Genomic DNA, 27,422 nt, shown 5'->3' on the forward strand with positions numbered 1-27,422 from the left:
CTAAAACTAATGTGTCTAGGAAAATAAAAGCACACATATAGACACATATTTGTGTGGAGCATGAAAGTGTGTTTCATTCAAGTAAAATGACTCACTTGCAACGTTCCCTTGATCTGGCTCCAAGTGTTTGCAGTGTGCCTTGCAATTCTCTCCTGAAGAGTGCTACATGACTTCAAAGCACAGTAACTTTTTTCCAGGTGTTACAGAGTACAACAGCAGATCTCATGATCTGATGGCTCAGAATACTAGGCAGGAGGAAATTAGCCTGTAGATTCATCACAGAAATTAACAGAGATTTGTGCTGTATGAGGCTGACTGTACTCTCTTCCAAGGAATGAAGAGGAATGAGAAAAAGCACCTACTTCCACTAGTGAAGAAAACGACTGTGTTTGTGCCTTCCACAGAACTGGAGAAAATGAGAACCAGATTCATTTTTATTTATTTCCTTTCAGACAGAAGTACAGTATTTTTCACACTTTCCACAACTCTGAACTTTTCCCAAAGAAGAAGGAGCGTGTTTTTTTCAAGAACAGGTTTTAATTTCTGCTGATTGCTGTGAAAATTCATGTTTGAAAATGAACCAGTAGAAAAGTATACATTCAATGAAGATGGACAGGCTGCAGTAAGCTGCCCTGAAAAAAATGTGGGTAAAGTTTCTGGCTTGTAGATAGATGATTGACAAGTAATGTAATCTCCTGGGGAGATGGTTTTCAGATCTCCTCCCCGAATAGATGTCGAAAGCACCATCCTGCTTATCCAAGGATATTATGATGTGAATACAGTACTGGCTAGCTGCACACAGCAGAAAGGCTGAAGTCTGAAAAATTTGTGATCCATATATACTCGTAAATGTGGTATCCAGAAAGAGTGCTTACAAGTCAGCTCCCTGCATTTTCCCTCTTCTCCTCTGCATAATTTTCCACGGCTTGCATAACCATTAGGACACTCGTGTTAACACAGCTTTCCCAAAGCTATGAGCCACTTTTACAACCTTTTTAGCTCTCGGGTTTTCTCAAACAACCCACTGCAGGGGGAAAAAAAAATCCACTGAACTAATCATACACATTCCTTTGGGTGGAAGAGTTTATTGAAGATTTTTAATTTTTTTTTTAATGGAGATATTTTTGGGAGAGAAAGCAAACAGAGAGGATCAAAGAAATTTTTCATTACTGGGTGACTGAATGATGGTTAGTGAGACTAGAGGAGATTGACTGTTTTGTAGAGAGATTAGCAGAATTCACATTGCCACTGAATGAAAGGTAGAGGAGGCAGAAACCCTAAACAAGTGAATTCAATTACTTCTGAAAGGAATAGGGTAAATGAGGATTCTCTCTTTGGGTTTGCTCCAGGAAATATTTCTGAAAAGTTTGTTGAAGAATACCAGTCATCCAAACCGCAATTTTGTTATCATATAAAAACTCATCCTTCCATGGCAGCTTGTGATTTGGAAACACTTCCCTTGTTTTGCGTATGCAGTTGGCATGTCACCTCTTCATTTAATTTCACTCTCAGATTACACCACCCAGCGCAATTTGTTTGCACATGTGGCAAGGGTTTCAAAAGAAATATAAACCTGATCCCAAGCCCACCGGAGTTAAAGAACAGATCCTCCTCAGCTTCTCTGGATAACAGCCCCGGTGGAGGGAGCAGTGAGCCACCTTCTCGGGCTGTGGGTGTGATTGCTGGTTCTGGGAGGTTTGCTGTGCTCAGAGCTTTAGCATGCCCTGGCACAGCCTGCAACAGCCTAGAGTTCACGACCTGGGAAGTTTGGAATTTCAGTTTATTTGATATGTGGCAATATTGTAAGCAATATGGCATGGTAGGAAGTAGCATTTGTTCTGCAGGCTATTAGAGCAAGGTCTGTTGATTGAGAAGCAGCATGTTCTCAATGCAAGCCTGTATCTCTCTGGGGTCTCCTTGGAGCAGGACAGCCCTCCCAGTCATGCAACACTCTCCCTTCTTCCCACTACATTTAAGGATGCCAAGCACAGAGGTCCTCCCAGCTGCACTAGGACCTCCAGGAACTGCCAGAGCAAAGACTAGGAGCTGAGGCAGCAGCTCCTGAGGGGAGTAAGGAAGTTTCCCAGCAGCACTCCTCCCCTCATCCTGAAGTATCAGAAGACATTGCTGAACAGACTCAGAGTGGAGAGACATTGACTTGCAGATGTTCCTTCCAAGCAGAGATTTCTCCTTTCCACACCAGCTGGCCCCCTGCCATCCCCAGAACTCTCTCTTAGTGCTGCAAAACTGACATACCCTCACTCCTTTCCTATCTACCATCCTGCCTCAATCTGTGCCTGCCAATTTCTGTTCCTTCTTTGTGGGTGCCTCTGCCCCTCCCAGATCCCCCCAGCTCAAGGGACATGGTTCCATATCTTTAGTCCTACCAAAACTCCCTCCACAGTTTTGGATGCCTTAGAAAAGCTTCACGCTCTCTTGGCAGTCAGAGTTATTGGGTGAGGTGCTATATAAGATGCAGGAGACAAACTGGTCTCTGCCCTTCACTGTCTTCTACTCATGTTCTCAGTTTATCCTATCCCCTCCCAATCTTCCCTCTCATCCATTCCCACAGCAGCAGGTGGGGTTACATTTTATTCACTCTATTTATAACTTTATTTTGGCTGTGTGCTCTGGAGGGATAGATAGGGACTTAGATTGATCAGCACAAGGTAACTTCTGAGAATCCATCGCAATTTTTTTTCACTCTCTAAAAAAATAAACAAAATTTTCGTCTTCCCGAGACTGAGATTAAGGTCTTAAACTGCAGAGCTGGCAGAAGTCAGGAAGGCAGCTCCCTCTCTGCAGCAGAGTGTAAGAGAACTGCCCCAACCAAGCATGCTGTGTTGACCTCAGGTGCAGGAGAAGGTGGCAAAGGGTGACTGTGTAAGGAATTATCTTCCTATTTTCAAAGTCTGCTCTTGGAGGATGCATCTTGCTCTTCTCCCAATGCCCGCAGTAAAAAGCAACACCCAAAAAACCAAGTTGCTGGGAAAACCTGCTCAGTTATTGGAGCAGAAGACCACAGAGGTATCAAATCTGCAGCTGACAGGAGCGGGTGCTGTTTCACTAAAGAAAATGAAGCTGTACTGCTCTCTCCCAGCTGATGATGTGACCTTAGCTGTATAATACATGCCATGTACAGCCATGTGACAGACTCTCTCCCTCATTGAGGATGTTCCTGTTTGCAGGGGGAGTCCAGGAGACTGAAAGAAATTCTTGAGCTCCCTTTCTAAATCCCTTCTCTAATAAACTCTTATCCAGCTTCTTCCTTACTCCATATGTCTATTCTATTCCAACAGCCTAATTATTGCAAAGAGCTCATTTATGGCCAAATTTCTTATGTGTTTTTACTGGCATTTTACTCAGTAATCCTCCAGTAGTTTGTCTAAGATTTTTTGCATTGTCCAAATATCTGGCAGTTTCAAAACTCATGTATGACTCAGGACTGAGCTATGATGTATTTAGGATCAGCAGTTTGTACCAGAACCATTTCTAAATAAGTTTCCCCACCTTTTACATAATTTTCCCTTTAATATCTTCCACAATGACAGTTCTTCGGTACTCAGGGATGAGAACATTCACCAATAGACTTTCTAGTTACTCACCGTGTTACATCCAAGGCAGAGACTTTGGGAAGTATCTACATTTCTCCAGCATATCTGATTCTTTAGTAGTTTTCAGGACACACATCAGAAAACTTTGAACCTGAGCGTGTTATGGAAGTGGAGGGACTATCTTCTTTTCTAGAGTGTCTCTCTTGAGCAATCTGTCTCAGGGCAACATTTGAAACTGACTTCCACTAGGCAGTTGGGACAAGTGGTCTGTAGCATTTTTCCTATTCCAGGGCATGGGTGTGACTATATATTCCACTACTTCTCCCATTTGTAGACAACCTGCCTCTCTGAACTCCTCTGGATTACTTAGATCATTGTTGATATTCGATCTGCAACTTTATAAATTAAATATTACATCTTCACATTTACACAGCTTATGTATTCTTGTTTCAGAGCAGCCTCACATTTGCAGGGACCTGCATCTGGGACCACAGGGGCTACAAACTCCGTAAGGGGTTTTCAAATCGGATCTGCCAAGACAAAATTCTGAAGTGGTTAAATCTCACATGCCACTGCAGTTGGTGTTTCTTTCTTACCCAGTTTAGGTAGTAAGTCTGCAATATTGGCAAATCCACAAACAAGGCCCTCATAGTAAATGCAGAGCCCCACAAAACTCTGCGCATCTGTGACTGCCTGGGAAATTGCCCAGTCCTGTGCACAGCCATATTTTTCTTTTTGTTAGAGAAAACTCTCTCTTGCTGAGCTGTGTGTCCATGAGAAGTAGTTCCTTTTCAGACCAACTCTCATTTCAGGAAGCTGAAGTTCAGTGGTAGCCTTGATCTGATCCCAGGCTAGTTGTAAATGCAGTCTTTCTTACCAACAGTCTCTGAGTGTGCTCTGAGCCATCTCAGCAGAGCAGACAGGCTGAGAGGGACCTATTTTGCAGTGACCGTTTCCAAGATCACTCAGTGTCAGCCAGAAGCCGGCACTTTCAAGTGCTGCTTACTGACGCAGTAGAAATGCTGTCTCCTGCCCTTCACCCCTGCTCTTTGCTTCCACTGCCACTTGCCAATTCTTCTTAAAACCAAGTATGGAAACCAGACTGCAATATCCATGGTGTTATCCGCTCATGACAGCGGCTGCACCTGCAACCATGTTGTTTCTTTCAGTATGTTCTACTTTGTACTGAGGCATGCACTATTGCCTCCCTTCACCAGACCTGTGGACGACATCCAAGTTACTGCTGAAGGCACCTTTAGGTCTTCAGTGGTCTGTACAATGCCTTCTCCCCAGACAGTGTGGGGCAGTTTAATGGGTCAGTGACTCTAAAGATGAGCCTTGAGTCTTCATTATGAAGTAGAACAAGTGACTTTAGGACTCAGAGGAACTATACTTGATTCCTTACCAGAGGCACAATTTCATAGTCTTTTTCACTAACTAGAGTCATTAAAAGACGTTCTGACCCAGCGCTGCCCCTCTCTCTGTTTGCTGCCCATAATTCACAAATGCACAGTTACCATATGTTCTGGCTGTGTTGGTGTTAGCAAGAATTTTGGCTCAACAGAGGACTGAAACAATTATTGGCTTCCAAATCTACACTTCCTGCAGCCTGGGAAGGGGGGGGGGGGGGCTTTTAATATAACATTTAATCAGCTTCTCTGGACCAAACACCCCACCACAAAAGTGGTACTGCCCAAGTAGTGTTCTCTGACAGGAGACAAGCTCGTACACACTAGGGCAGCTCAGTCACTGAGCCAGCCTGCAGCAAACGGGGGTCATCATGGGATTAGCTTTGAACCTGCACTGCTGCCCCAAAGCAACCTGCTTATGCAGGTGCTGCCCCTGATGCACTGTAGCATTCACTGCCAAGATTTCCCAGATCTCAAGGCAAATCTTGGATCCTCCTCAGCTTTCTTTTACTAGCAGATTGCAGACTGTGTTGTGACACCTTCTTCTCCTATTAAGCAAGGTCATTCATGCCCTACAGATAGATCTTTTAGCTCATCTACTTCATCCACGCAGTCTAGACCCCGCTGTTGAGACACTGGCCTTTCACAACAAGCTGTGGAGTGGGCTGCATGGTGCCAACTGTGGTCTCTCCTCACTTCAGCCCACGCCCACCCAATGACCTGTATGCTCAGCTGGTACCCACTGTCCTCAGAACTGGTGAGCCCTCACACATTTGGCCACAGCCAACACACCTGCCTGAGATGACTAGGTCAACAGCTCTGACACTTGTACTTCTTCATGCTTTCAGTCCATAAATTGCACCTTTTCCTCTTCAAAGGTGGGTGAGGGCTTTCACTGAGTGCCACTAGTTACTCCATTTTGGCCACATACCAGGCTATGGTTATTGTGGTATTTCTCTATCTGCCTCCCCTTAAGTGAACAGTTAACAGGGCTTAGCAACCATTTTCCCAGTCACACAAACCAACTGTACCATTCCTTCTAATCACTCAGAAGTGCCATCAGGAGGATTCCTATCCCATGTGTCCAACTCTTGCCCATACTCACCGTATCTGCAGCACTGAGCATCTCTCTCTCTCTCCCACAGCAATGTCCTCTTTCAGTGTACAGCTGCAGCTGAGCCCCGTGACAAATTCCAGCACCTCTCAGAACGGCTCTGGCCTCCTTTCACTGGTCTTTGCAGGCCACGCCAAGTCCGGCTGAGTCCCTCTAAGCTGGTCCATGGCCAAAGCATCTTGGCAGTCTTTGCTGGAAGTGTGCCAGGAGAGAAGGCTCCTCAGGTTCTCCTCAGCTTAGGTAGATTCTCCCCTTCTCTTTTCCAAGACCCCCACTGGGCCCCAGTCTACGTGGATGGTTTATAGTTTCTGGCTTTAGAAAGTGTGTCTCAGTTTGGGAAGTAAGATGCTTTTTTTTTTTTTTTTTTTTTTTTTTTAGGTTATGTTTTCAGACCTGTTTGGTTCCTGGGAAACACTGTTCCTGTCCATCTTCTCTGACATAAAGGTTCTGGTCATGCCTTCCCAGATCATTCACTGCAACTCTGCAACTTTTTAGCCGGTTTCTTGTGTATTGGTACAGCTTGTTCAACGTCTCTTCCAGTTTCTGCAGCTGGAACAGTGTTATAAGGCTAGGCAGCAGAAGTCCTTCAGCAGCCTTAATTCCACATCAGGTTTCTGACTTTTGCAACTTTCTGATTTCCTTGTGCTGTTGGTATTTTTAGCTTTTTTAATCCTCACTGCTGTCCTGCTCAGTTAGTAACCTCCAAGCTTGCCAAAGATTCTTTGGCCTTCCCTGTCCCCGGAAAAGCTGCTGGTTCTCAGCCATCTGGTTACTGGTTCCTTATTCATTTATTTTGAACTTGTTCCAGCTTCTGCTGCCCCTAAAAAATTTTACCTCCAGTCTCAGGCCATCTCTCAAGCCTTTCAGCAAAGCCTTCAGATGTTGCTTTAATCCCTTCTGCAAGGTCTCATGCTCTTTTCTCGGGTCTTTAGACCTCATTTTAGTCACTTGTGATAGCCTCCATTTCTGCAGGTTTTGTTCACAGAATTCCACAGGAAGTCTCAGTGCATGGCAGAGCACAGCATTCCTGTTTTCCTTTCTCTACTGGAAACAGCTCATTTGATATAACTTAGAATTGCATTTGCCTACTTGGCAACCCTGTAACATAACATCTCATGGTCAGAGTGTGGTAAGTAACAGAAGGAGGTACTTTTTTTCCCCCTTTTGCATTTCTATGTGATGAACTTCTGGCTTCAAGCAGGGATCCTTCCAATTCATCTTTAAGGACATTTTGCATGATTACAAACTATCTTCATTCTCTTTGTAAAGGCCAACATCTCTTCCTGCTGAATATTCCCGTCCTTTTCTTTATAGCTGATGCTGCCATGTTTGGCACCCAGTTATTTATTAAAAATATAAATCTTCTTGAGAAATTCCAGGAATAAAATTCCATTTCAGCACAGCCAACTCTCTCCTCTTCTCTAGACAGCTCCTTTTCCACCTCATAGCTCTCCAGTGGCCCTTCAGCCTCCCACAAGATGCTACATGCTGTAGTCCCTTCACAAATGCTTCTGGTTTAGCTACAGCACTCAATTTCAAGTTTAAGCCTGACTCAAATGAAGCTGTTTTCCAGATATGCTTTGTACTTCAAGGAGTAGGCATGTTCAGGGCACAGTTCATCTTGTCTTGACATGGAAGTCTGAAAAAGGTCAAAAAAGTAAGATCTGCAAGTGTTCCTCTGCCTCTCTTGAATAGAAAAAGACACTCAGAACACTAAAACAGGAGCAGATGACTAAAGCTAAGTGGAATTGTGTACCTTCTAGAAACTTGTACTTCCCCTGAAATACCTTCCATGATGTTTTTAGAGAAGATGGCAGGGGAGAAACTGCACAAGCAGCTAAAACCCGCCTCCTGGACATCCAGAGAACCCTCTGCACTTTTGACTTCTTTTGTACTTCTTTTGATGTATCTCCTGTACTGATTCCTCTCTGTGCCATTTTAAGAAACTTGAGTGGATTAAAAAAACTCAAAGTCACTTTTTCCTTTCTCAATCACTTAGAAGTGCTGCTATATTGAATATAGTTAAAAAGTAATACTAGTGTGCACCTTTTACCAGCCTTCTCAAAGCTGTATTAACTGTGAAATTACTGTCAAATTGTGTTTGTAGTTATTTGTGTTTGCTTTTCTCCCAGTCTCAGCTGCCAAGGGGAAAAAGAAATCACATGAAAAATCCAGTAAAGTTCCGTACCAAGGATACAAATTTGGACTGCAACTCTAGAAGCATCAGGTGAGAAAAAAACATCTGTAAGTCATCATTTTTCATGCTTGGTAAGTCATCATTTTTCATGCTTCTCTTGCTCGGTATGATTGGTAGCATTACAGCTATGGCTACAAGAATTTTTTCCCACAGTTGGGGTCTGATCCTGCCCATACTCCCAGCAACGCCTCCCTTAGTAATACACTGATTACCAGAGGCTTTGTTCAATATTGCCAGAAAACTCGTTGCAGGAATGCTGAAGTTAACACTAACACCAGCTCTCCATTCTCAAAGGCATTTTTAATATGGAGGATACAGTGATACAAAAATATGTCTAAGCAACATAATTGCCCTATCCAGAATGATTTCTAAAGCCTCACAGAGAAACCACCTTAAATTTAGGAACCCGCCCCTAGTTGGGAGTCCAAAGCTCTCAAAGCCACAGGACTGCTACTAGAAGACAAAAGGCAGTAGGAAAACATATAAAAATCCAATGTAACTCTTGAACAGGCTCTGCTGCTCTATAATAAGAGAATAATAGAGTGTGGCCCTCTTATAGTACTCTATCTGAGGATCTCAGTGGCTACACAATGGATGAGTTAGTTTGTCTCTTAGCCTAAAAGAGAAAAATGTCCAAAACAGAGCTGTGGGAACACAGTACCTCTCCAGTTCAAATCACAAGTCTCTGGGAGCTCTTCAAAGCATGGAGAAAGCCTTACTCATGGAATATACCTTGTTCCATCTCCCTGTCATGGTTTAACTCCAGCTGGCAACTAGTACCACGTAGCCACTCACTCACACACACCCTGCTGTGGATGGGGAGAAGAGTAGGAAAAAAAGGCAAAACCTATGGGTTCAGATGAGAACAGTTTAATAATGGATATAAAATAATAATACTAGTAGTAATAATTATAACAATAATAGCAATGAAAAGAGAGACAACAAAAAAAAGAGATAAAAACCCCAAGAGAGGCACGTTATTATCAACACAACTGCCCTCCACTCACTGACCAATGCCCAGCCTGTCCCCAAACCACGATCAGACCCAGACAACTCCCTCCAATTTATATACCGATCAGGATGGTCTATGGTATGGAATATTCTTTTGGCTAGTTTGGCTAGATTACAGCTCTCCTGGCTACACTCCCTCCTGGCTTCTTGTGTGCCTTCTCATTGGCAGAGCATGAGAAACTGAAAAGTCCTTGACTTCGGGTAAGCACTACTTAGCAACAACTAAAACATCAGCGTGATATCAACATTGCTCTCATACTGAATCCAAACCACAGCACTGTACCAGCTACCAGGAATAAAACTAACTCTATCCCAGCCGAAACCTGGGCGCTTTATTTTGGCACCTCAAGGATACAGAAAAGCTGAGAGTTGCATGGAGCACATCAGAAGCAGCTTGGCATTTTTTTGCTACTGTTTCTGTGCTGATACTTGCTTTCAATGCTTGCAATTTTGCATACTAAAAATACTAAGTAAACTTTAATTATTTTATAAGAGAGGTTGAATGATAGGCTATATATAAAGTACTATCTAATGCATTGAACAGAAAGATATAGGCAATAAGGCATATGTCTGCCCGCTGTATATTAAGACTTGCTTTTTCTTGGCATTTCACGCTCAAATTCTGTCTGACAGAGAAATTCATGGTAACATGAAGAAGCTTTTCACCGGAATTTGAGGTGCAAGAAAAAGTACAAGATTTTTTTAGTAGCTCGTTGGTTTTAATGGCCTGGAATAGTGCATAATTTATCCTGAACACCAGTCAATTAAAATATTACTCATCCAATAGTTTTATTTTTAAAATCTTTCTAAGACATTTTCTGCCCCATGCTGCATAAGATATAGTCCTCTAGACATCCAAACAGTTCTTGATTGCACATTCTTAAAACACTCAAACAAATGGCTCCAGGCAATAAGTTCCAGGACATCAGAGCTAGGACATTGTTTAAACGTAAACATCCTAGATTGCAGTAGCCCTTGTCTTTGCCTTCCTCCCCTGGAAGGTGATGGCTTCCCATGTTCAAACAAAACACTTCTGCAATGCTAGGTCACTTTCTTGGTAACAACACTGAGCAGGCTGGACTCGATGTAGCCACTATCTTTGACACAGCTTTTTCAATGTATAAGGAAAAATGTCAAAACTAAACCAGTAAAGACCTCCAGCCAGCCAATTCTCCCAGTAGGTTAAAAAATATACATGTTAAAATGCCAGGACTGTCTAGCATTTCACTTGAAGTCCTCAATAGCAACACCACTTTGGTACTGTAGCAAGAAAAAAAGAGTATAAAAAAACCTGAGATCTACAAAAAGGCCCTTCAACTTTAAAGTGAATGTATTCTTGGAGAAGTGAAGGGTCTGTTGTGCAGATGGCTGTTTGCTCTCAATGCTAGAAGCAGACACTCTTCAGTGAGGAGGAAAGGGGAGTCAGATAGCGTATTACCATGCAAAAGCAGCAAGCTCTGCCTATGATGACTGCAATATTAACTCCCAGGGCTTCCTGCGGCTGAGAGGCAGCAGCGGCAGCAGCAGCGAGTTTCACTTGCCCCCTGCCCCCCACCCCCAAGCTTCCAGGTTCAATAAAGATTACATCATGGAATAAGTATGCCATGTAAGCCTGAGAATCAAAGCCGTCACAATTGGCGGCTGTTTAACTGTAATGTCGCTGAAACACATACTCCCCCTATGTGCACATACACTTTCCCCCTCACCCCTCCCAGCCCATCCCAAACCCTCCGTGGCTCCTATGGTTAAGGGTAGTATTACTGGGGAGAGGAAAATCTGATCAAAACTGTCGACTGCAAACTGCTGATTTTCTATGGATTCAATAAAGGCCACCTTAACGATTTCCCTAATTAATGGATGACATCTTTGGCTGGAGGAGAGGCGCTGTATTCTACTCTGCCTTAGTCTTTGTTAACCTTCTAATTAACTTTCGTAGGTCACCCAGGTCTCCCAAACCTAAAAGTGAAGAGAGCCATTGTGCTAGAAGCAGTAAACTTACTTTTTCTGCCTGGTACTTAAAAGGGAGAACGATTATAGGCAGGGAAAAATAACTCCATTTAAACTCTTTGTTACTGCAGAGAATGCATAGGTCCCTGCCTTAGAAAATAATTGAAACACCTTTTATACCAATATTTGCATGCATAATACACCAAATTAGCAAATATACATCTAAATTCAGCTGCAGTTGCAAATTGATTAGGCATTTGGAGGGGTTTTTGGTCTCCCTTTTTTTTTTTTTGGAATGTCAACTTCAGTGCGTCAACAAAAGGAATTGGATTTCTTGAACAAATTGCAACTGCAACAGCTATCAGCTTTTACATGGCATGATCTCCAGCAAAGAGTCTGGACTAATAGTACACACACATGCATTCTAACACTATAATATTAGGCCAGATTAATCCCTGTGGTAAGACCATTGAAGTCAATGGAATTGTATCAGAGATGAATTTGGTTCACTGCCTTTTGTGGAATCTAATATGAATTGACCATTGAGCTGGAGGCATCAAAGATGATAAATACAGCCCTCTTTCAGGCAGTCTGATGCAACCCAAAAAAGGGCAGGCAGAAGGCATTTAGGATGGGTGGCCTTTTCTTCTGTCTACAGCTTTCTCAGGGAAATTCTGCCCTCATTCACGCCCATTGACTGAAGTCAATTAAATTATTTTAATAAATTGTAATTAAAATTCACAGTGTACAATGAAAGATTGAAACTTCATAGCACAACTTGACTAATAAACCTGAAGTTAATTGCTTCTTGAAAGTAAAGATTGAGAGTGCTTCTTTGGCTTATGGAAGAGACATGAAATTAATTGTTCCTAGTTTTCTCTGCTCAGCAGAGAACAACAGAGCAGAGTAGAAGAGAGTAATAATTGTTCCCCAATATAAACATACAGATGTACATCCCTGCATAAATATCTGACTATGCAACCTGTATTCTTGGACAGAAGGAACTGAGCTTAAAATTTATGTTGAAAAAAAATAGAGCAGTGTGGTTTGGTGAAATTTTTTGATCAGCTGAGAAGGAAGCATGATATACTGATTAAAAGAGACCTGAAAATCAGGCTACCTCCAGTCTTATCCCTTACTGCCATTGGTCCACAGTGGAAAATGGTGGCTTTGACCTTGATTTAGTTTCTCCAACTTTAGGGAAGTAGCATTAAAAAAAAGAGGCCTTGACTGATCAGGCATGCAAGGTGTAGTCATGAAAAATGCAACATGCCAAACCAAAAGTGTGAGACTATTAAATTCTTTTTTTGATGGTTTGATTCTGCCACCATGTACATATTTTCTAGTGGAATAATTGGCATGTAAGATGACATCTACTGCTTCTTTACTCTCTGATCAAGTGGTGCGAAGTATATTAAATCATCCTTCCAAATGTCTCTTGATTGTCTTAGAAACATCTTGACTCTGGATACATAATTCTGAGGATATTTGAGTCATGTCACCTTTCAAAAACATCTTCAGTTATACACGCCCTTTACATTTCTGCCTGCGAGGTCCTGGAAGAAGTCTGGCATCATGTAGTACTTATGGATGAGGAAAGACAATCAAACTACATGTATGAGATCAAGATACAGAAAAAAAGCAGCTTGCCTTCCCTCCCTCTGGAAGCCTCTGCCACTGGACAGCTGGACAACTACTGGAGGTCCAGGGCTCTAGTCTGCTCCTACTGAACACCACAACCAGGCAATGTTCTATGTGACCATTCAGAGGAGAGATTAGTGATCCCACATTAATTGTAATGTATTGCCCTTTATAGCTTAATGGAAGCTTTCAGGGACCCCAGTGTCAGGTTCTGCCTCAGAAGGAGTATTTGTACTAAAGTAAGATGTCTTCAAGGAAGGGGATCACTGTTTAGGTTTGCTGAAAAACTGGATTCGTTCTCAGACACCAAAACAAACCTTCCACATGACATGGAGCAGGGGGAATTCATCTCACCTGACTTGTAATATCCATGTGAAGTTATCTGCATCTGAATCTTGTGAAACTGGATAATTTGAGCGTCAATCGAAGGAAAGACATCATACAACTACTAAATAGAAGTGCCTATTTTGGATGTCTGGTACATGAAAAATGAACTGTGCCCCAGAAAAGTTTTCTCACAATTGACTATGAAAAGTCCACATACCGAACTTGAACATTTGCAGTTAGTACTGCAAAAGCCTGTTTTTATGGTCAGATGAATCCCACCTTCGGTTCCTCTGCACTTCTGTTCCCCATTTGTGAGAATGGGGATTCACCTCACGGGAAAGTAGACAGCTACTTTTGGGTCATCTACTAAATTGGTACTTTTGCGATGCAATTAATCTCATCCAAATTCAGAATCTAAAATAGATCTGAGAAATGCATCGCAAAAAACATGTGTGGGGGTGTTTCAGCATAAGGGGAGATGAAGATAACCAATTCTGCAATTCAGATTTCTAAAGGCAAGTAAAATTAATCTCCTCTGTTTGTTTATACAATACCAAGCACAACAGAGGCCTCTGATAAAAATAGTTTAGCTATCTTGTAATAGTGTTTTAACTGCCTTTGCATCTTAAATAATTCAATGACTAATTAATTGGGAAAGCTGGTTAACACTCAGTAGAATAAAACACAAGACATTTTTCTCATTGTCATGGTTTAACCACAGTTGGCAACTAAGTACCACACAGCTGCTTTCTAACATACACATACCTCCCATCAGTGGGATTAGGGGTGACAATTAGAAAGAAGGTAAAACCCATGGGTTGCCATAAGAACAGTTTAATAATTGAAACAAAACATAATAATAACATCATGATAATAATAACTGTAATGGAAAGATAGACAACAAAAAGAGACAGAGAAATAAAATCCAAGAAAGAAAGACAAGTGATGCACAATACCCACTGACCAATGCCCAACCTGTCTCCAAACTACAACCAGCCCCTCACAAACAACTCCACCCAGTTTATATACTGAGCATGATGTTCTAAAGCACGAAATATCCTTTTGGCTAGTTCAAGTGCCCTGTCCTGGCCACACTCCCTCCCAGCTTCTAGTGCACCTCCTCTTGGCAGAGAATGAGAAACTGAAAAGCCCTTGACTTACAGTAAGCACTACTTAGCAATAACTAAAACACCAGTGTGTTATCAGCATTTTTCTCAAACTGAATCCAAACCACAGCACTGTACCAGCGACTAGGAAGAAAACTACTTCTATCACAGCCAAAACCAGGACACTTAGTAATGAACATAACAGACAATTTAAAACTTGTTATTTCAAACTAAATAAATGATCTGTGATAATATTTCACAGCAACTGGGACATTCATTATCTGTCTTCTTGACACAACACACTGGGTTGTGTGTACCCAGAACTGGAATTGACTATCTGACTCTGACATTAAAGTCACATTTTACAGTCTGTGAAAGATGCCTCCCTCCAGCTCAGCCCATCATTTTCCAGAGGAAATTAATTATTTTTACCAGATAGCCTTGCTGTTAAATTGAATTATTCTCAGTTGTCATCTAGAAATAGCAACAATTTCATATTAATAGTAATAAAAAGGATTTACAGACAGAGAGTATAAGCCAGGGTTCCTAAAATGCATTTAATTTGTCTTCTTGCAACACTAACACAATTCTTTTTAGGTCAAACTTGTAGTGAAGTCCTGGGCACATAGCTCATTGAATCCACTGCCTTGGCAAGATTGGAGTTGGACCTGAGGTGCAGCAAATGTTCCAACTCTGTTGCCTGGACTAGAAATTCCACCTTGCCACCTTCTCAGCCCTGAGGGGTGTGATGAGCTGCCTTTGCAGACCAGGAGGCTCATATGGGCTTTCTCCATCCTCTGAACTCTTCTATGGGGGAGAAGCCAGTGGACTCAGCAGAAACAAGGATGTCAGTCCTTGTCCTTCCCAATTCTGGTGTGAGCTCAACTCTTAAAAGTGATCTTATACAAAGCAGAGCAAGGCTGCACATTTGCTACAGCTTGGTGGCTTTCACACCAAATATTTTTAATTTACACAAAAAAAAAATAGTGTTTCTTTCCCTGCTTGGTGCTCTGGCAGAAGCAGAAGGCTTGATAATCTTTGATGACCTCAGTGCTCTGCAGCAATTTTGTCTTCGCACTGAGCTGTCCCCACAGAGATGTTACATGTTTACCCGATGGGGCTGAGCAGATGACCCTGCTTGAGGTGAGCACAGTGCAGCCCAGTGCAACTGGCATCCTGGTATATAGCAAACTGAGACAACTGGGCTCGTTTAGCCTACAGAAAAGGAGGCTCGGAGGAGCCTCTTATCACTCTCTACAATTACCTGAAAGAAGGTTGCAGCAAAGTGGGGGTTGGTGTCTTCTCCCAAGTAACAAGCAATAAGATGAGTAGAAATCACCTCAAGTTGAACCAGAGGAAGTTTAGATTGGATATTAAGAAAAAATTCTTCACTGAAAGTGTTGTCAAGAATCGGTGCAGGCTTCCCAGGGAAGTTCAGGAGTTACCATCTCTGGAGGTACTTAAGACACAGAGATGTGGCACTTGGGGACATGGTTTGAGGGTGGACTTGGCAGCGTTGGGTTAATGGTTGAACTCAATGACCTTTAAGGTCTTTTCCAACCTAAACAATTCCAATATTTCTATAGCATCTGCATGTCTCTTAGGTACAAAAAATCGACTCTACCCTGTTGCCTAACTTGTGCCAGCAAACAGAGTGCCCAATGCATGGATCACCCTAGTAAAGTTTCAGTGCAATAGGTCTGCTTCTCTTGGAAGCCAAGAGTTGTCTATACAGCTCTTCTGATAGAAAAAAAGCACAACCCTCATTCTTGTTTCTCCACAGGTTCCTGTACAGTGTCAGAGCTTTTCACATGACCTGGACTAGATTTACAAAGAAGTCTGGGACACAGCAAAGTTGACTGAGCTGTTCAGCATTGTCCAGTATCAGAGATGTAACAAAAGTAAAGACTTTATCCCCAAAATACGACATTTTAAGTGCCTCCAGGTTGGTATAGGTACCTTTATGTTGATCTTGGGTACTAAAGAGAAAATTTGGAGTGAAAGGAAAACACTTTGCTCAGCCCTAGCACAAGAGCCCACTGCTGAACACTAGACTGTCTAAGCAGGGAGCAACAGTGACAGGCTCTGAAGGCAGGTTCATCTGTCCAAGACAAAAATCTGGATATCTGAGAAGTTCTGAGGATTCCAAGGGGGTTATATGGATGAAAAAGAAAACAAGAGAATCCATAGATTCTTCCCTATCTGCTGTTTTGTTTAAAGAGTGTCCTACACTAACTGAGACAGGGCCATGAGCTTTGGAAACCCTTATGGCCACGCCTGAAACTAGATTAATATGTCAAAATATGTACATAATGGCACTGCTGTCCCCCCAGTTCTCTTTGCCTCACTGTGAACTCCATTAGGTCTGCCAGCTGAGGTGCCAGTTCCTTTCTCTCATTTTCTTATCTGCTACCTTACAGTGCATTCCTGGTAACCTTTCTTTTTCCTCCTCACTGTTGCTGATTTGTTTTCTCTTGCTGATTTTTGCAGATCAAGTCCTATATTAAGAGCTTCAGATTTTCACTGCCATCTCAATGAAGAATCACTGACCTCATTTTACGGCTGTTTCTGCCTTTTACACCTTGTGCATTCTCCAGTTACCTTTTGGCCACTCTGATTTCTTTGTCTTTTTTTGTACCTCCTTCAGCCTCTAAGTCTGGTCATACTTGCCCCCAACTCTCCTCTCTGCTTCCCTTCTTGCTCTTCTCTGCCCACTAAGTGCTAAATCTTCCAGCCTCTATTTGCCTTATTTCATCCAGGCACGTGGTCCGGCATATGTTTCTAGACCCTTGTGTTCATCCTCTGCATCTTTGCATTTATCCTTGCAAAAAAATCCTTTCTTCATTCACTCCCTGTTAGGGTCCCTTCAACCTCCCCTGTCCCTCCTCATTCTTTGATTAGCACTTTCCTTCTCCAGACTCACCAGCAGACTCTTTCTATGGATCACCCTCTTCGTCTGTTTTCAAATAAGCCTCTGAAGTCTCTGCAAAAACAACCCTCCTCTACATACCATTATGCCTTTCTCATCTCCTTTACCTCTTATCCTTTCAAATTACTAGTTTACTTCCATTCTCTTGAACTCACCTCTCTGACACTCAGCAGTCTGGTTTCCAGCCACTTCACTCTGCAGGAATTGCTCTCTCTAAAATCACTAATGATGTCCTTCTAGTCAATTCTAACCACCTCTTCTCCAGCCTCTTTCCCTTTGATTTTTCCAACACCTATGACATATCAGACCATTCTTTCCCTTGGAGTTTCCTACAATTCAGCTGCTGTGCTGAAAATTGCCACCTTAATTTTAGAGCTTGGTAGTTGACAGCCAGAAGCGTTAAGAATGGGGGCACAATGAAAAGGATAATTCTTTGTATTGTCTTCTGCACACTAATGAAGCTCCTTTTAAGAAACCACAAAAATTTTAAGGGCATACCCAATAGCAAGGAAAACTCAAGCACAGGATCTTTTTGATTCCTGTAGACCTCTACACCACACTTAGTGTATAATGCAAGAAATTTCACTTTCCTATCTTCGTAATTTTGATGAATTCTTGATGATGAAACTAATAATTTTACCTTTCTGCAGATTGTTTTTTTGTGACGCTCTCTGTTCACTGATAAAATCAGAGATGGATTAATTCAGAACTATATACAGATTTATAGTATATAAAAAAGAGGATCAGCCTAGGAAGATAGAGAAGTCTTTCCAGTGTCAGGTTAGCCAAAAGTCAAAGAACATCTAGAGGGTAAAAGCAAACGCAGTGCCATAGTGAAGGTCACAGTCAAAGGTTTAGGAGAGGGGGGTATGTGGTGTGGTGTTAAATCCTCCAGCTCAGTAATGGAACCAGAAGCTCTTTTCAAGTTAAGCTATACTTGCAGAGCTACATGGATAACATGAACAGATGTCCCTACTGTTTGGCTCTTGCTGCACCCATTTTTACAAAGATAGTTCTACTTGAGAAGTGGACTAAATAAAATCTGTAATGCGGACCTTAAAATACTAAAAGTTCATTTGCAGAGTGCACAGAGATAAAACACACAAGAATTATCATTGACTTCAAATCAAACTGCTGCACTCTGTACTCTTCTACTCTAAGCTCTGTTTATCTGCCTTATAGTCTGCAGCAAAGCTGGGCATGATAAATCACACCGTGTTTCCCATTAAAGTAAGAATAGGTTGCAGAAAATGATGGTAAAATAAATCAGAGGAATTAAATTTAACTGTTGGTTGCCCCACTCCCTCCCCTGTGTGTCAAAGCAATTAGTGAGAGTTAGATCAAAGGATCTACTCTGCAGAAAAGGAAGAAATAGAATCCAGTGTGAAATATCCCCCTGCAAAGACAGAACATATTCAAACAAATTGCAGGTAACTAGGAGATCTGATACTATACCACCGCCAGGAGGAGAGGGTCAGCAGTTACATCTGATAATAGCCTGTCTCTTTTATTTGGGGATCATTATTTTCCAAAAGAAAAGCTAAATATTGATTAAGTGATACCTTAAATACCACAAGATTATCAAAGCAATTACAGGGATTAACTCCCCAAAATGCTCCAGTATAACTTCGGCTGCAGAAACTGTGCCAATTTAGTACTGGCTATTAACATCTGTATGCACAAGAGTAATCCCCTAGTTTTCTTTATTTTCCTCTCTCTTTGATTGCTTCTATATATATTATAGTTTTTCTAAGTGCTTGGGATGTACCTCCTGGGAACCTCATTCTGCATTCTCTGTTTTGACCTGATTAGATTCAGAAGAAGTCAAAGTTTATTCAAGGAGGACACAAGACATCTAGCTGCATTGCCCACTTTCACATGAGAAAACCTTCCGTGTTAGAAGAGGGCAGGAGACTTGCCAGTCATGAAGTCCCATATGGATATGCTGACTTCAATCACGCTAACTCAGTCTCATTCACTGACGGCGTTGTCTACCTGAGGATTAAATGTGCTGCAGGCACCTTTGAGAACAGCATCAAATGGCTGAAGAAGTTTAACTTGACTAAATAAGAGCTTCAGCTTGGTCCCCAGCATGGTCGCAGAGCCCAGGATCCTTGTTAACTTTCTACTCTGAGAGCTCACTCTCATGCTTATGTTGATGGGGACGGCTCATTTTTGCTTCCATTTTTCCCCCTTCACTCTTCTCTTAGTAGGAGAAGCAACTTTAAAGCATGAGAGAGACAGACAGAGAGAGCATGACGCCCTATAATCCAACAAGTCAACTTCCCGAGCTCAAACATGAACTGATTTTTTTTTCTTCCCTCGCCTTATAAAAAAGAAATTGACTTTTGTTTGGAGTTTGTGAAAAGTGGGACTCGGGGCCCAGTCAATGGGGCTCCCCGCAGCGCGGGCTGAGTGGAGCCATCTCGAACCAGTCAGCCGCGGCACCAATTAATCCGCTCTTTGTCACAGCCCCGGCCTCAGCAGCAGCGGCAGCAGTAGCAGCAACACATTTGGCCATTGTTCAGACCTTCATGCAACGGGATTTACCCTTTCAAAGAGGCAGTTTTGTCCCAAAGAGTTCGAGCGGAAGTTTCTCACTGACAATTTGCCCCAAATAGATAGATTTGTCAGCAGCAACCTTTAAAAGCAAAAAGCCATGGAGGAAAAAGGGGAAAAGAAGAAGTGTAGGAGGAAGAGCAAGTGTATCCTTGTCCATCTGTCTGGCTGTCTGGGAGGCTGTCCTGAGCAGGTGGGATGAGTGCAGGGCCTGAGGTACAGAAAGGCGAAATAGCATTGATGGGGGCTCTTGTTCATCTCAAGACAGATGTAGCAAGGGAGCTAACAAGCTCCCAGGCTGTTGTATAGCTGCTCTGACTTCTGAAAGCCTTTCAGGGAACTTCTTTTACATGGCATTGTCATGCCTGATACACAGCAATGTGCTAGGCTGGCCAGGGTTTCCCAGCCTCAAACACCTCAACAGCAGCACAAACCTGAGAGCAGCAGGCCTCGTTCTTTATGGTTTTGCCACCAAAATCTGCATTTAAATGCATGCAAGTTTGGGGGTTTTTTTGTGAACAGGCTGGTGTAGCTTTTCCTATGCACAGTGCAGCAGGGCTCATATTCCAGGCAGGAAAAGGGTAAACAAACTACAGGTATTTCTTATCCCCACACTGATGCTGCAATGCTCCTTACAGGCACACCCTCCTTTGGACTTCACAGTCTGTTTGCATGAACAGAAAGACAAACCTGCTCTGTTGCAAACTGCAGCTCTTCACATGCACTGCTGTTGCTCCCACTCTCAGAATATAGCACTACCCTGGCTCACACATAGGATCTGCCCTTGCCCACAACACTTCAGCACAGACTCCAAAAGCAGAATGGGAAAATGCACTGGAAACTCTCTCCACAGCTTGGACTCCAGCAGATCTACAACCATATACACACAGCCTCTCCCAGCAGCATGGAGGCAGCCTTACTCTCACATTGCAGGGCAGAAACTGAGAAGTTCCCAACCCTGTCAGACTAATCTCTCTTAATAGCTCAAATTTTGGGAAAAATAGAAAAAGTAACCTAATCTCACCTTGACTCCACCTTGACCCTGAGATTAGCTCAATTAGTTAGAGCCTGGTGCTAATAATGCCAAGGTTGTGGGTTTGATCCTTTTATGGGCCATTCACTCAAGAGTTGGACTCAATGATCCTTGGCAGTCCCTTCCAACTAAGACTATTCTGTGATTCTGTTATACCCACTGGGTGGGTGCCGAGGTGGGAGCTAGCAGGTTCCTGTGAGCATTATGGTGCTGAAAACTAGAGCTCTGTTTTTTTCTGGGAAAGGCTGGAAGAGGTTGTTCAGCGCAACATAGAGTTGCCCTTTGCATATTAGAAACTGGCATCTAATCCTCTGGACACCAAGTATAGCCTGCTCTTCCCCAGAGGCCTTTGCACAGCAAAGAAGCCAAATTCACAGGAGAATAAGTGGTTCTGCTGCAGTCTTAGTGTTTATCTGTTGGTATTCAGGCAGTTTGGCTTCCCAAACAAAGCTGAAGAAACACAGTTCACTGACATAGATCTGCTGCAGCTATTTGACCAAAAGAAGGGCATGAGAAATAGGTGCAAGGCAGCTATACAGCCCTAAAACTTTGCAATGAACTCTGGAAACTCCATTACTGGGTGACAGCTGGTCCAGCTCTTCTGTCAGACTACTTGGTCTCGCTGTATCTAAAATGGGGTTTATCTACATTACTGAAAGAATCTCATTGTTTGAATATTGTCCAGCTCACTGGTGTTTACTTGATGGCCTTCCCAAGGCATTTCCTGAAAGACACAAGAAAAACAAAGACCAAGTTCAAACTGACATCAAAAATGTCACCAGTCTGCTTTATACCCACGAAGTTCCCCTAAGCCTGCTTACACCTGCTCTTGGAAAGCAAAAAGGGCACATGTGGCTGCAACCTAATTATAAATCAGCTAGAAACAGGGCTCATTTACCATTATGTTAGATCTATTCCAAGTGAATCAGTTTAGAAAATCTAGAACACATCGAGTTAATACTGAGACCAAGTTAAAGTTCTGAGTTAAAACTGAAATATCATACTTCACACTTGAAGACACCAGTGGGTATCACATGTTCTAGGTGGCCTTCACCACAGGGGACAAAGAGTTCAACAAACAGTTGCAGAGCAGCAGTGTCCTCAGTCACAGAAGACAGTTGTAGGACCTAAGACCTTCCCCATCTGCAGAGGAGTTTTAAGAGATCATAAGGGTGGGTGAGTAAGCATGGGCACACCTTGCAATGGTGCAATACACTGAGATGGGCTAAAATTCAAGCAATACAATTGCAAGTATATTCAAACACAGTTTTCTCTGTATGGCATCTCTCTGGTAGGAACCTCACTCCTTCAACTCTCCTAGAAATGCACAAGTAAATTAATATTTGTTCTTCCCTGGCATGGGAGGAACACCAGTACCAGGGACAACAGTATCCATAAGGAAGCTTGGCTGTTTTACCTTTTATTCCCTTAGCATGATTGACCCTGGTCATCAGTCAAATTGACAGGTCTCCCAAGACCAAAACTCCTCTTTTCTGAGTGGTCATTTTGCTTATAATTTCTGATAAAAGAAAAAAAAAGCTACTGGATACAGAAAATATTCTACCAGCTATAGTGTGCTTACCGTGTGCACAGAAAACAGAACAGAAGAAAAACATATTTCTTCTGTTTGTCTGTCAGATGTTGAATCACATCAACCTCATGCCAGCAAAAAGGCTAGCTGGATTTGGGCAGAATCAGCCAACACTGACTGCAATGACAATATATATAAAACATAAGCAATAATCAAGCATATACTCCTGACAGTACAAAACTGGTTAATTGACCACACAGTAGATTTTAAGCAACTTCCCATGCATATTTGTAGCCAAACTACAATATTTTGTTCACTCTTGGGATTTGCTAAAGATCATGATTTAATACACAGTATCATGTCTTCACTTGTAATTGGAACAAAAGCATTATTGAGCAATAATCTGCACACTGGACTTCTACTGCTTTAGCTTAGTGATCTGCCACACAGCTTTGCTTATCAGTATCAGCACTGCCACAGAACTGAGTAATTAAGAAAAGCAGTTAATGTAAGCATTACTAGTTATTATTACTCCACAAGCACCATTCCACACTGGATTGCCATCCATGTCAATCCTCGGCTTTTGATTCAGTGCTTCAATACTTTTTGGTCTGTACTGTAGCGTGAAGAACTAAGTCACAAGATAAAACTCCGTCCTGGAATTCCCATAACACATTACCCTTATAAAAGCCATGCTTCATTGAAAAGAGGGACATACAGATACTGGATCACATCTCACGAAGGGGATATCCTCACCTATATCCAAGCACCTGTAATTCCCTAATATATATATATGGTCATATAATATTCTTGTGACAATGTAGCAAAATTGCATCTGGCAAAATCACGTGAGGATATGAGAAAAATATCTGAAGTCTCTTTTAAGAGCACTTAGAGCTTGGAATTCCCGGGTTGGAAGCATGCAAGTGCCCCACACTGCAGAAAGCACTCCAGGCACCAGGGTTTATGAACCATCAAAATACATTGCAAGTTGAAGGATGTACATTTGAATGGTGAAATCTTAGTTGAAGACTGATGGGACTCTTCTAGTCAGATAGGCTGCCTAAAACTTTATTGTTCAGGTTGAATTTTGCAGATATCACCCATACCAGCAATACTGTCGAAGTCTGTTAAACTACTGCAATTTCATATTTACAGTGGAAGACTGCAGAATCAAAATCTGCCTCAGTGTATGTTCTCATTGGACTACGCTTTCTGTTCAGGTATGACAACTGCAAAAAGCTGCAGGATTAATTCATTTTACAGAGGAGCACAGTAGATCTCTGCTTTCAAGTTTTCTTAGGGGTAAGAGTGTTAAATTTTGTTACACAGGCTCATACCACTGGTTTCTCAAACACACCATCCTGATCTCATGTCTGAAATGTCAAAAGGCAGAAAATCCTAACCAACCTCATAATACATGTAGCTAGTTGCAGAGTGATGCATATTGTTCTCTCCTCTGTTTGGACTTGCCAGTAATTGCTCTACCTGGAAGGATATTTCTGTGAACTATATTTTATGAAGCAAGAGATAAAGCAAGCTTGGCTATAAATGCTGTATTCAGTAATAAAGCTATACATCTCTTCTTAAAAATCTATCTGCACCAACTGGCTCAATACTTTCAAGCAGCACTGAATGTGATATGCTGACTCAATGCTGCATCTGGAAGTATTTATTTTTGTTGGTTCTAAATTCATTTCCTGAAATAGATACCACAGATCTGGTCTCCAGCCAATATCAAGAGATATAGCTAAATTGAAATCAATGGAGCTGAGCCACTACATTGCCAGCCAGAAATACAGCCCTTTCTAACAGCATTCTTTGCTGCCACTACACAGTATTTTGTGCAATTGCCTCAAAGGTCAGCTTGTTAATAGGCTTCTCTAGCAAAATTTGGGAGGCCAGTCTACCAGAGAAATGATTACATTCAAAGGACAATCAATCAGGGTCATAGCTAAGGCAACTCTTTCCTACGCACACACAAGTGCTTAGGATGTAACCAGAGCTATTTATTCAATACACTGATAAAATGATTTTTAAACGTCACAGCATAGCTCCAAGATGTATTTATTCCTTGCAGTCAACATTGTTCTATTGACAATTTAAAACTATTACAGCATAGACCAATCTTATTTTTTCTTTTATTGAGTTCATAATATATTTGCTCTTGTATTTGAACCTTTCACTAATTTTATATAGCTGTGTCTCCACTAGCTTCAGTATTGATACTATCTTTTGTGTTCATGTCAGGAAAACTAAAATGAGGCTGTTTCTCTCTAAATTAGGTTGCAGCTGCTGCTACATCATTGGCCTATTACGACACTTTGATTTATATCTAACTAGCAAACTAACAAATAAGTCAAGTTACTAACTACAGCTGCTTTGTTAAGCACTTGTCTGGCATTGTCTAGAGGAGATCAGGTACCAATGTAGGCGTATAAGCCAAGCCTGACATATCCCTTTCAAAGGCATACGTGATTAATGGGGCATTTCATTGCTGCAAGTGAACTCAGGCTTATTCCACCCCTGAATACAAGTATTGAGAAGAAGTGCCATGACTTACAGCAATACTCTTTTCTCAGTTATCTTCCTTAGGTATAATTTTCCTCGCTGTTCTGCGCAAGATGCCTTTGCTCATGTATACTCACCAGATGCACGAGTGGAAATAGAGCTATATGGTTGCTGTTGCATGTGGTCATTAACTTACTTAACCAAGCATGCACATGCACAAGGGAGAAACTCACCACTTTTTCACTGGCATTTGCAGGGAATGCAGGTCTTCCCCAAAGCTTTACTGGATGGATTACTCAGGATGGAGGATGAGCTGAGAGCTGCTCAAGCCCAGAATCCACCAGAGGTAACTGGTACATTTATTGTGGGACACCTCAGCACATCGAGAGGGAACGTAAGGTGCCACCAGCTCAGAGAAAGTCATCCCCAGCTGCTGCAGGAAGGTGTTTTTGCTTTACACAGCACGCATGAGCACGAGGAAATCCCTCTTGCACCAGGAAAGAGGGAGCACTTACAGGACACACTTTTCACTGGGTCATCTTTCTCTGCCTTAGATTTTAACACTTTGGGGAAAAAGCATTTTCTTGCCTCACCTGGAAAAAATTCACAGCACCGAGTGGTGCCTTTTGGTTTGCTTGTTTTAATCAGGGCTCTCAACATAGCCCTGCAGCCCTGGAAAGCATCTGGTCCCAGGGCATCCAGGGTGACTGCCAGGCCAGCTGCTACGCAGCATCCTCATCCCACAGGGTCAGCTATGTTGGGTGTAGGCTGGAGTCTAACCCTAGCCAGCAACTCAGCCCCACACAAGCACCTGCCCACTCCCCCTTAGTGGGGGACAGAATAGGAAGTGTAAAAGTGAAAAAACTCGTGGGTTGAGATGAAGACAGTTTAACAGGTGAAGGAAAAGGCACACACACGAGCAAAGCAAAACAAGGAATTCATTCCCACCACTTCCCATTGTCAGGCAGGTGTTCAGCCATCCCCAGGAGAGCAGGACTCTGTCACACTTAACGGTGACACCATCACTCTGAACATCCCCTCCTTTCTTCTTCTTCTCCCAGCTTTACATGCTGAGTATGAAGGTCTGTAATATCCCTTTGGTTAGTTGGGGTCAGCTGTCCTGGCTCTGCCCCCTCCTAACTTGCATCCTGAGCTCCCTTGCTGGCGGAATGAGAGGTAGAGAAGGCCTTTCGCTCAGCAGTAGCGAAAACATCCCTGTGTTATCAACACTGTTTCCAGCACAAATCCAAAAATACAGGCCCATGCCAGCTACTGTGAAGAAAATTACCTACCTCAGCTGAAACCAGCACAGTGTGATGGCCCAGACAGGTCACGGGGAAGGCCAACGTCACAGTGCACAGTGCAGGGCCCTCCTGGGAAGATGTGCATAGGGCAGTGGCTTGGCAAGGAAGACTCAATACTGCAGAAGAACTTTTTAGGTGCCTTTCAGGGAGCAGCCTGAGCTGGGCACCAAGCACAGCCATGTCACAGACCAGGAGTGTGGTGGGACAGCCAAGAACACCATGGTCCCTTCAGCAGCCTTCTCAGTGCGGCTGCCCATCCATCTACTGGCAGGTGGATACAGAAAGGGATTTGAGTGGTGCTGTAAAACCACAGACTGTGACCTAAAGAGAAGTGAAGTTACCTTAGACTTCCAGGGTGATTTGGCAACCTTGAAGAATTAAATCCTGTGGGTCTCTATGCTGTGAGGGTGCTGCTGTGCTCACCCCTTTTGCTTGGGACTGCCTAGGGACTTCCCTGACTTTTACCTGGCACATACCACAAAGGAGGGGAATGGAGATAGTTTCTCAAGCACCCCAAAGCATAAGCAACTCCTCCTCCCAGGAGAAGATAGCTCTATCCTTTCCCTCCTTATCTCCTTTCCAAGAAAACAGGTATGTTAGATTTGACTGATCTTACTGCTTCTCACTGAGAGAAACAGAAGAAAATGCCACATCCGTATATTCTCCTGCTACATCCATACACCTCTGGCAGCTTAAATTTTTCCCTTGCCTGACCTTCTTTTTTTCCTTTTTTTTTTGCTCACTGAGTATCTTTTGGCTCCCCATCCAAAGAGCAGAGAAGACATGCAAGACAAAGGCAGGAGTGCTGAACTTGAAGATCGGTTGCACATTGGATTTTTCTTGCTGCTAAGACTCCAAGAAAAGAAAAGATACCTGGCAAGAGACTGTGGCACAATGCTAAAAAATGTCACCATGTATATGTAGTCAGAGTCCAGAGTCCTGAACGAGATACACTGAAAACAGAACACATGCCAACTCCTGTATTGGGATGGATAACTATTTATACTTCCAAGGCACTATGAGAAGACAGTAAATTTCTTTACTATATTAGCATCTCCTGTATATGTAGGACTGTTTAATAAACAAAATACTAAATATAATTGTTGTGGTTTAACTCAGCAGGCAGCTAAACATCATAAAGACATTCACTCACTGCCCTCTCAGTGGGATGAGGGAGAGAATCAGAAAAAACATAAAACTTGTGGGCTGAGATAAAGGTAGTTTAAAGGAACAGAAAAGGAAGGGGAAA

General features: G+C 42.5%; 1 long non-coding RNA gene across 1 annotated transcript; it reads right to left on the reverse strand.

The window, feature by feature from the left end:
* Positions 1-6,426: 6,426 nt before the first annotated feature.
* LOC113942801 lies at positions 6,427-10,846 on the reverse strand. Its single transcript, XR_003526058.1, has 2 exons — positions 10,724-10,846; positions 6,427-7,716 (listed from the first exon to the last, which is right to left on the reverse strand). It is a non-coding gene; the product is annotated as an uncharacterized LOC113942801 (long non-coding RNA).
* Positions 10,847-27,422: the final 16,576 nt, after the last annotated feature.

This window comes from Corapipo altera, unplaced genomic scaffold (assembly GCF_003945725.1).
Source record: "Corapipo altera isolate COAL_440 unplaced genomic scaffold, ASM394572v1 2b, whole genome shotgun sequence".
Taxonomy (NCBI): domain Eukaryota; kingdom Metazoa; phylum Chordata; class Aves; order Passeriformes; family Pipridae; genus Corapipo; species Corapipo altera.